The following is an 11296-nucleotide window of genomic DNA, read 5'->3' as shown; positions in this document are numbered from 1 at the left end:
GCTCCCGCGCCGTCATGAGGAGAGGCGGACTGCTGCCCCCGGGCTTCCCCGCGCCGCGCCTCAGCCGGGGAGGAACAGCCACACTCGGGAACCATCCCTCCTGAGCCTGGCAGGAGGCTCTTCTCGATTATTTCATATATTTAGTTTGGGTTTGTCTGTGTTTTGTTTTTTTGTCTGTTCTTTGGTTGTTTTTTTTTGGTTTTTTTTTTTTTTTTAAACTCCTTTTTTTTTGTGTGCCCCGAGACGCAGTAGTTTTTAGCTCTGGAAATGGCCCTGTGTATTTTCCACAACACACCTGGTGGGCCAAGTTTATAACTTCCAGACCTCCCTGATAACATTTTAGTCAGCAGACATGAAACGTATCAGAACGCAGCTCAGAGAAAATAAAAAATACACTATTGAATACGTTTGCTACTGATGTTATTTCTCCACAACTTTAACTTGATACCATTTTCGTGACACTATCTCTTTTATTTTCTTAAAACGTGGCAAAGAGTGGAAATTACCAAGCTGCTGCACTTTGTACTGTCCCTGTTGCCCAGTATTGCTTGGAAACCCATAAAATAGTGATGTACGTCCCTATCGCAGGTTTTCTGTGCAGAGTATCAGGTGCATCCTCACAGTTTGGGGTTTTTTTGGTGCTGGTGTTAGCTGGAGAGGTGCACTCACCCAGTATGCAGTTAGCAGTGTCCCCAGGGGAGGCCAAGATGGTGCCCTTGGCTGCCTCAACTTTCCTTGGAGTTTATAGGAGTGAAAAGCAAGAGCATACAACTGTTTAATGTCCTGTTATTTTATTTTGCAAAGGTTGCCTTTTCTTAGTAAGGATGTGGATTTAACAACAGAAACAGGAATTCATAAAGGTAGGACTGATTCTTCCTTCAGCCTGTGTTGTTTTTCCTATGGATTGCTGCTGTGGGTGTTGCTCAAGTCCATGTTACTTCAATGTAAGCGTTACATGAAGTTCATTTTAATGAACTGTATGTGCTCCCTAATTATATCCATAGATTTAGCTCTCATTTTAGAAGAATGTTCAGCATGTTTTTAATATATGAAAAATAGGCTTGCTCTTAATTTGTCCAGTTTTCCTAGGTACTAGTAACTGAGAATGCCTGGCTTGGGAAGTGTTTGATCTATGTGTAGGGATATCCTTTTTATTTGGGTATGTGTATTGTGTTTGAGCAGAATAAAAAAAATGGAATCTAAACACATAAAAGGCTTATAAATGGAATCTATACATATAACACTTGTATGTTACTATAGTTGCACATAATATTTTTTTAAAAAAGCTTTAATATTGTTAATATATCCATTGTCTTTAACACAAATTTGGGAAGGGATATTTAAGTGCATGAAGTGTATTATGAATTTAAACATGAATGTGTGCACACTCATTTAAAGTCTTGAAATCATCCCTACTAACTCCCTTAGAGCAGGTTGCATAAGCAAGCATGTTGTGGTTGCATAATAGTTTTATGAGTACCTCCTGAGCATTTTTATGTAATCCATTTGACTTGTGTCCTGTATGTTTTATTGCAGCAGTACAGACACTACCCATTCTGCAAGTGGCGCAAGGTGTTCTTAGTGATTTCCTTTTTTCCAGTTGTTTTTCAGCTTGAAGACTTGAGCGGACTGTTGTGGCTTTTTAATCAGCCTGCTCTGAGTTAATATGTCTTACATATAGCCCGTTGAAATCCACTGAAACTTTTCACATCGCTGTGATTTCCTGATGCTGAGCCTTTCATAGTTGCTCAGTATTTCTGTCTGAGGAAAGAAACATCATCCCATTTTGAGTTTATCTGTGGTTATCCACTGGAATTAAAACCTTGCAACATTCAGCATGTATGGCTTAAGGCGTGTTTATTTGACTCATCGTTCAGTTTTTGGGCTGCAGATTTTTCTGAGGGCTGGGTGGGGTTTTTTGGTCTCTGTAAACGTAATAGATTATGGTATTTTTAGCATTCTGCCTGTGGCAATTTACATTCAGTAAATTGGAATTAATATTCATTGCTCATGTATTTGTGCATACGCCTGTAGTAGGAATTGGGTGATGAGATACGTAAGAAAGGTTAATTTTATATATAATTTATTAATGTCAGGAGCAACATTTTAGTTTGGAAACCTAGGGGGTTTCTTTTTTTTTTTTTTCCCCATAGAGATATTTTTCCTTTGCATAGTCATTACAGAAAGTATTCCATATAAGACTACAAATATTTCTTAGCCAAATGTATCAGGCAGCTCACCAAAATTACAGTTGTTAGTTTAAAAAAAAAATTAGGAAAGAGTTCATCTCCAATGCACACTCAGGGAGGGTGCCAGAACACTAAGTGAAATAAGTTCTACCCTCAGATGGTTTTCTTAATTTCTGACCTCTCCTATATTGTAGTTTCAAAATCCAGTTAGATAGACTGTTTAACCACTTATGTCCATTGCATATCAGAAGCTTTGATGCCTATACCTCCGTTACTGGGTTATGTAGAAATTTGTGGAGTTACGGAATGCTACATAGAAATTAAGGCAATCAGAACTTCTTTTAATTATATCTCACAGCCTCATCCCTACAATTACTGTAATTGTCTTGTTCGTTTGTTTGTTTTCCTAGGAATTGCTTCTCCAGAAATCTGTTTTATACCGAAATTTTCTGATCACACATATGGTCAGAAGCAACAACAGATAAATCCAGTAAGTATAGAAATTATATGTATCCTGCTGCACATATCTAACTATTAATTGTTAATAAACTCACTGGGGCTCACATTCTTTATGTGCAAAAGAGCCTGGTGGTTTGCAGCTGAAATTAATTTTATGCCAAGACATTTGTCACATGTGTAGCACATTGTCTCCAGGATTGTATCGAAGTCTCTTCCCTGCTGTTTCATGAGGATATATATGAGGAACAAGCCCATGACAAAGACAAAGAATTTGTGCAGGACAGACTTTTTAGTATATTCCCTTCAGGAGCTGAAGGACAACTATCTGGGTTAACCATGTGAGAAGACACCCTTCAGTTACTCATTATGAGATTAACTGTGATCCACCGATTGGACAATTGGTTCTTTAAAAAAGATAATAATCTGAAATGCAGAATAAAATGTCTGCTTGCATAACAATGGGGTAATTATTCTACTCTGTGGATAGTTCTTCATTCTCTATTCTGCTAATTAGGCTATCTTTCAGTATGTTTGCAACTCTTCAGTTAAGCTTTCCTCTTGCACAGGACACGCATGAAACAATTCGAAATAAACAGGTTTCTGCTCTGTAACTGAGATTGTTTTAAAACCCGTGACTGTTAGACTATCTTTAGTGCTGTGGATTCACCAGTCCAAAGACCACTACGTATCCTTTTTCCAGTATGAGAAGAGTTTTTAAAAGAATGCTATTCTATAATAGCATTATAGAATTGCAAATAAATTTCTCTCAGGTGACAGCATGGGAAATAGTGAATAAATCAAAAAGAAGCTATTATTTCAAAGGCTTTTTCCATAAGTCTGTTTTGCTGCTTGCATGACCCAGGCTTGTCTTGGCTGAAGTTTATCATGGTTTTCTAAGGACAGAGGGAGTGAGGGAAGTGCCCATTTACTCTCTCCTTTTCTCCTCTGGGAGCAGTATGACTATCTGCTGCCTAACCTAAGTCTTTGGCTTTATGGGTCTCACCAGGGTAGCCAGTTTGCAATCCCAGAAAGGAGTTCTTCCAAGTCTAATAACAAATCCCCTGTCTGCCAAAGGAAAAGTCATAAAAGCAAAGAAACCTATACTTTTCACCAAATAGTTTGGGTAACTCACTGTTTTTATTTTCTTTTTTTTTCTGTGAGACCTGTATAGCACTGGCAGGTTGGTTATGCACAGCATGGGGACAATATAAAATTTAAATCTTCCCTGAATATTGTAAGGAACTGCATTGGTCTTTCATCCTTGATACTTGCATGCGTAGATTGCACCAGTGTGGCTCTTCAACCACAGAAAAGGACCTGTGGGTATGGGTCGACACCCGGCTGAACAAGAGCCAGCTTGTGCCCAGGCAGCCAAGAAGGCCAATGGCATCCTGGCCTGTATCAGCAATAGTGTGGCCAGCAGGGCCAGGGCGGTGATCATGGCCATACCTAAAATACTGTGTTCGCTTCTGGACCCCTCACTACAAAAGAGATATTGAGGTGCTGGAGTGGGTCCAGAGAAGGGCGACGATGCTGGTGGAGGGTTTGGAGAACAAGTCTGATGAGGAATGGCTTGAGGGAACTGGGGTGGCTTAGCCTGGAAAAAAGGAAGCTCAGGGGGACCTCACCTGCTCTACAACTACCTGAAAGGAGGTTGTAGTGATGAGACCTGTATAGCACTGGCAGGTTGGTTATGCACAGCATGGGGACAATATAAAATTTAAATCTTCCCTGAATATTGTAAGGAACTGCATTGGTCTTTCATCCTTGATACTTGCATGCGTAGATTGCACCAGTGTGGCTCTTCAACCACAGAAAAGGACCTGTGGGTATGGGTCGACACCCGGCTGAACAAGAGCCAGCTTGTGCCCAGGCAGCCAAGAAGGCCAATGGCATCCTGGCCTGTATCAGCAATAGTGTGGCCAGCAGGGCCAGGGCGGTGATCATGGCCATACCTAAAATACTGTGTTCGCTTCTGGACCCCTCACTACAAAAGAGATATTGAGGTGCTGGAGTGGGTCCAGAGAAGGGCGACGATGCTGGTGGAGGGTTTGGAGAACAAGTCTGATGAGGAATGGCTTGAGGGAACTGGGGTGGCTTAGCCTGGAAAAAAGGAAGCTCAGGGGGACCTCACCTGCTCTACAACTACCTGAAAGGAGGTTGTAGTGATGGTGGGGTTGGTCTCTTCTCCCAAGTAATGAGCAATAGGATAAGAGGAAATGGCCTCAAGTTGTGCCAGGGGAGGCGTAGATTGGGTATTAGGAAGAATTTCTTCACTAAAAGGGTTGTCAAGCTCTGGAACAGGCTGCCCAGGGAAGTGGTTGAGTCACCATCCCTGGAGGTATTTAAAAGATGTGTAGATGTGGTGCTCAGGGACGTGGTTCAGTGTTGGACTTGGCTGTGTTATGTTTATGGTTGGACTGAGAGATCATAAAGGTCTTTTCCAACCTAAGTTATTCTGTGTGAGAGATTGTAAGTAAGACTTTTCTTCCACCAGAGATACAGTAGATATACAAGCATTTTGTAGGATTTGGGTTCTTTCCAACTGACAAGTTGTTGCCATTATCTGTTAACCCCCTATTCCATGGCATATTCAGGCAGGCCTCATGATGCAGGTTTGTGCTTTCATATTTTTCAGGGTCTTTTTTTTTTTTTTCTTGCCCAGTTTGGTCAAGTGCACCTAAAGTTGTTTGGTGGCACTTACAGCTTTTAAGCATCAGTCTTTTTCGGAGCACATCTGGAGTCCCCTCAGATAATTGGCTGTATTAGTAAGTGCTCAAATGAGAAAGATAATTTGAGTTTTTCAGGAATTTCCTTGCCGAAAGTAAAAGAACAGGACAAAAGGCTGTTCCAGATACTTGCAGTCTGTGGCCACAAATACTATTTGTAACTTTTATGACTTGAGAAGACCTCTCAACCTATCAGCAATACACTGATTTTGCTTAGAACCTAATTTTTTAGCAGATGAATAGCTTCTCCTTCTGAGATACACCAATAGTTCATTGAGCTTTAAGTGTCTGTCTGAGCAATGTTAGCTAGTCAAAGAGATTTAATAGTTGTTCTGCTAACCTCCTGACCTTGCTTGGTCTCTGAATAATGTTCTGTGTAAATACCTGGGCTGATTCTTACAAAGGGTGTATTTAGCAAAGTTGGTAACTTTCTGCCAACTATACCGTTGCAGTATTTTGGAACTAGATCAGTCTATAATTGTTCCACAGACTGTTTCTACAGAATCTGTTCTGTACCAGTGAGCCTTTTAGCAGTCCTTCTTACTGGGCTGTCTCCTCCTGTTGTTCTTCAGGTCATTGCTAACATAGTTGTTTTTACTATGTTACTAATATCTTATGCAAGCCAAGTAAGTCATCACTTCGTGTCCACACTAAGAGGTTCTTTCCCAGAGTTTTCCTGGTGCTGTGAATATTCTCCACTGTATGTCACTGATGTGGTTAAAATTACAGCTGTTATGCTGATAGTTCCCTAGTCTTTGGCTCATCTGGAACAGAAGCGTTCTGCAGCTTACTTGCCTATTTCAATAATTCTTAGGTTGCCTGAGACTTTACGTAAAGGCTTCTTTTTTCAGACTAGGGGAGATCTTGCCCTTATGTACAGAGGCAAAAAAGTGAATCCAAGTTCCTTTTACTAAAGAGTTTGAATTCAGCTCTCGCTCTGGGATTAGCTCTCTCCTTACCCACATGCCCTTTCATGCCCCTGCATGTGGCAGCTCTGTCACAGCTTGCTGATGTGACAGCAAGTTGTCAGCTAAGTTCTTTAATTCTGCCTTTTCCACAGATATTTAGAGTTGTGTACTGAACTCCACAGTCTCTGGATTAGCACCCTGTCTTAATGAAAAGAGGGAATTGTTACAAAAAGAAGATTAAAACTGGGAGTTGAAATAAAAACATTGTGTTTTTTTGTCTTTTGATGTATAAAACACCTGATGTTTAAAGCATTCGTATCCTACTTGCATAAGTGTGTTTTCCTCCTGGGTGAGTGATGTCTTTCACAGTCTTGATCTATTTTTCAACATTTTTCTCAAATAGCACAAGAAAAAAAAAAAGATTTAAGTGGAATGGCTTTTTTATCTTACTAGTATGTACGTAAAGATTGGATCAAAAAATTCTGTTTCCCAACTCAGTTACAGAACTATAAGCCTGTAATATAGCTGAGAAAATAAATAACGAAATACTTTGTTTACTAGCTTCCTAATTTTTTTTTTTTCATTTAGATACTTCAAGAGGCATACACATCTGACCAGTCTCAGTCTCTCCTGCAGTGAGTATAAGAGATCACACAGGAAGTCCAGTCAGGTGGACTATAATTAAACTATTACATTCTAATTCCTTTTGTATGTTATTTTATTATAAATATTCTATTGTGAAGCAGTTTCCTTGTTTGCTTATTGAAGCATCTGTATTTATGTCAGTGGCAATTCTGTTTCCAGTATGGGTCAAACTGTGCTTGTTTTTATTGGTGGTATTACCTCCAATGTTATAAGGGTGTAAGCAACAGGAATGACTGTAAACTTCTCAGGGATTAGATCTCAGAAAAATAAAAATTTGTAATAAATAATGTTAGAACTTTTGCTCTTAGAAGCTATAGAAGGATTTCAGCAGATTAATATATAACAGAAATACAGAAAGAAGTAATAAAAAATAGGAAGGGCCATTTTTTCACTGAGAATGAGTGTACAAACGTAGTTAGCTCCTCTTAAGAAATCTGGAAGTCTTAGTTGCTACATGTGCTTGTAAAGAGAACTATGCCTTAAAAATAATTACAGTAGTTTCCACAAGTAATTGTAAGTACAAAACTGCATAAATAAACTCAAAAGTACTGTCGAAATTATCCTAAACTGAACAGATTCCAGTTCTTTCTGAATAAAAACTTTTTATTGTATTATTTAATTCCAGGGGTTGGATAAAGTGTCCATTACTTACTGAAAATATTTCTAAGTCTGGTTTTTCACTGAGTGCTGCAGTAGAGGGACACCAAGGTAATTCTGTAGGTATGTTGCATTTTGTACAAATCTGAAAGTTGCTCTAGCTGTGGCAAAATAATTTGAGAAGCTGAAATGAGTATCATGTAGGTTTATTTAGGATCCGACTATATGTGGCCTTTACAACAGTTGTTTAGTTTTCACAGTTGTCTTGGACTACAAGTTATGCTCTTGTAAGTATTCTGTTGGGATTGTTTAAAGAAATAAATGTTTTTTCCAATCCAGTGGTATATTTCCAGCTTAAAACTATTTCATTGCTTTTCTGACAAAAGTTACAAGCCACATGGTACTCAAGTGCCCTGTGGATGTGTAAGGTAAACATGGATTAACAGTCATTAAGGTTCTTACATGCTTCTTACCAGTATATCCAAAATACAAAGGCATCTGTGAGAACGAGAAACAAAAATGCTACTGGTGATTCCCCAGATCTGTCTGTCACCTGCTGCTGCTTCAGTTGTACTTCTGTTCATTCCTCTATGTTCCCAGCAATTCAAGATTGCCCTATCTGTTTTGCTGTCTCCCTGTTTGAGCTAATTTTTGCAAACCCAGTAGAAAATCATTCACTTTATATCGGATTAGGAAGTTCTCAGGGAGTTATACGAATGTCAAAACATGGTGATTGAAGCACAGGGGTTGGGATCAGCCCATTTCAGAGGCAGTAAATTATTTGATTGTCTTAGTTGTACTGTCTAATTGCATTGTAATTACAGAGAGTAGGGAATAGGTCTCATCCTGGGGAATGGATGGCAATTCCATCTGCTGATTGTCTTTGGAAACATGGGCCTCTAAGCTGCAGTGAAGATGTGTGACAAAATAGCCCCGGAATATAGTCTGGTGGCTAACAGAGCCTAACTAGAAACCTTGCTGTCAATTTCACTTAGGGAACTTGACTATATTAATTTTTAAAGTTTGAAACTTCAGTCTTAATCAGGAAATGTGGCCATTTTATTAGAGGTGATAAGAACTTTCAGAAGTGGAAAATAAAACTGAAATATTTTACTCTCCTAAATTTAGATATTGAATTGAATGGATTTCAGAAAGATTCAGAAGAAAAGGTTAGTGTATTTTTACCACTGAATGTATATAAAATATCATTTAATTGAATCAGCATTAGACCATATTTTACTGAAAAATCACAGTTCTTTCACTTTAAAAAGCAAGCATACGGCTGTAGAAACTGAAACGGAGTGCAATAGGTGAAAAAACTTGAGAGCTAATTTTTATGTCCTGCTTTTTGGGTAGGAACTGCAGTTATTAAGCTTGCAAGGCATAAGGGTAGAAGCATAGCAGTAACAGGGAAGTAGGAAAGACATCTCCGTGACCCAGAATCTGTAAGGAAGCTAAAGTAATGAAGACTTTTAGTAGCTTAAAACATATTTTCCACCAGTGAAAGTTATGGCAGAGATATTAGGAAAGTCTTTGAGGAGGAACAGATTATCTGTAACTGTCCTTCTATTTGGGAGTAATGACTTGTGGCCAAAAATAGGTAGTACCAGTCTATTTGGTACACCTCTTCGGTAATTCTAAAGCTGCTCATGAGTGACAGTTTTCCCTGCTGATGAGGTAAAAGTGAGGTAGTAGCTTTGGATCTATCTTTTTCCCCATTTGTCAAATCTGCGATGTTACTTGTGTCTGCCTCTGCATTGTTACCTTCTGTTGCTCCTCTGAGACACAATGCTGTCTGTGCTTTTTGATTTCTAGTCTCAGTTCACCCTGGCTGGTTCATTGCTTTCAGGTCTGTTTGTGCTGGGCAAAGAAACTCATTGAAATTTACTCTGTTGCTATTTTTGCAGCAAAAAGTAATTGCTATTACCTGGTCCAACTGCAGTGTCATGGACAGTTTTGAGAATTTCTGACCACTGGTGGCATCAGCTGCATGGGTCCTAGAGAAATGAGAGGATCTTATTGGGTACATGTAATGCTTGCTGCCATCTGCAGCTTCTTAGGAAACCTCCCATTAATTTGAGAGAGGATACCCGTTCCATTATGTCTTCTTTGAAATTCCAGCGTGGAGCAATTTACAGCAATATGCAGTGTAATTTTCTGATGAAATCATAGCATTATGACTATTCTAGCTAGACCCATGGTTTTGTATCTATAAATAAAAAGTTAGAATTATATGTAAATCAGGTTTACTTTCTTTTTTCAGGCAGGCTGATTGAGGTTGTGGAAAAAGCAGTACTTGCTAAAATTCACTAAAGACGAATTTAAGACCACTATGGCTAATTGTCCCTGTCTTGTAGCAAATATGCTTGATTACATAGTCAAGTACTCTGTGTCTTGGAACAAAGGGAAAAAATGAAATCCTCTAGGCTACTCCATTTTGAAAAATACACTACCAGTATACAACTGTAATACCAAGTTTAGTAAATGAAACATTCTCATTGTACAGAATTAGTTAAATAGAACAGTATGAAAATGCCTTAAAACAAAGATTATCTACAATTAATAGCCTCTGGAGAACAGGCAGAATTGAGTGCATTGAGGATATCTATAGAGAGGATATTTTAGGAGCCTGGACTAAGAAAGTTGGAAATGATCACTGCAGTGAATTATTCTTTTTGCATATTGGCTGATGTTGGCACTGGCAAGATCTGAGTGCTGCAGGAAAACCTCTTGTGAGAGGAACCAATGGCTATCATAGGCCTGTATATACTTACTTGAAGAAAAGGCAAGACAACCACCTTGACAACCAGGCAGTGAGTCACTGTGCATGTTAGTTTTGTGTACTTACAAGAGATATTAGTAAACTAATAATCTCTACATAGAAGTCCTGACAGCAGAAATGAGTCTTGCTGGCTTGTCTTGATTTTGACAATGTAGCAACTTTGATACCTGTTGTGGTTAGTCTGTTACTAGTGGGTCCACTTCTGTTCAACATCTTCATAAATGGTCTGGAAAAAGGAACAGAATGCACTCTCATCAGCTGCAGAGATGGTACTGGGAGGAGTGACTGATGCACCAGATGATGGTGTTGCTATTCAGAGGGACTTGAACAGGGTGGAGAACTGGGCAGAGAGGAATCTCATGAAATTCCACAAGGGAAAATGCGAAGTTCTACATCTGGGGAGGAATAACCTTGGATGCCAGTACATGCTGTTGAACAATTGTCTGAAAGGCAGCTCTGCAGAGAAGGACGTTGGGATCCTGGTGGAAAATAAGCAGACCACGAGCCAGTGACACACTCTTGTAGCAAAGGTGAATTATATCCTGGGCTGCATAAGGAGGAGTGTTGCCAGCAAGTCGAGGGAGGTGATCCTCTCCACAGAACTGGTAAGGCCACATCCAGCAAGCTATGTCCAGTTCTGGGTCCTCAGTACAAGAAAGATACAAACACACCGGACTGCATCTAGTGCAGAACTATGAAGAGAATTAAAAGACTGTTGCATCTGGTTCTCTAAGGCCTTTGACAGGGTTCCCAACAACATTCTTCCCTTTAAATTAGAGAGATCTGGGTTTGATGGGTGAACTGTTTGGCGGATGAGAAACGGGTTGGATGATCACATCCAGAAGGTGGTGGTCAATGGCTTGATGTCCAGATGGATATCAGTAGAGACTCAGGAGTCTGTACTGGGATCAGCACTGTTTTAATACCTTCATCAATGACATAGACAGTGGGATAGAGTGCACCCTCAGCAAGTCTGCAGATGGCACC

Source organism: Nestor notabilis, unplaced genomic scaffold, assembly GCF_000696875.1.
Source record: "Nestor notabilis isolate BGI_N333 unplaced genomic scaffold, ASM69687v1 scaffold9470, whole genome shotgun sequence".
Lineage (NCBI taxonomy): Eukaryota > Metazoa > Chordata > Aves > Psittaciformes > Psittacidae > Nestor > Nestor notabilis.
This window is presented reverse-complemented; position numbering follows the sequence as displayed.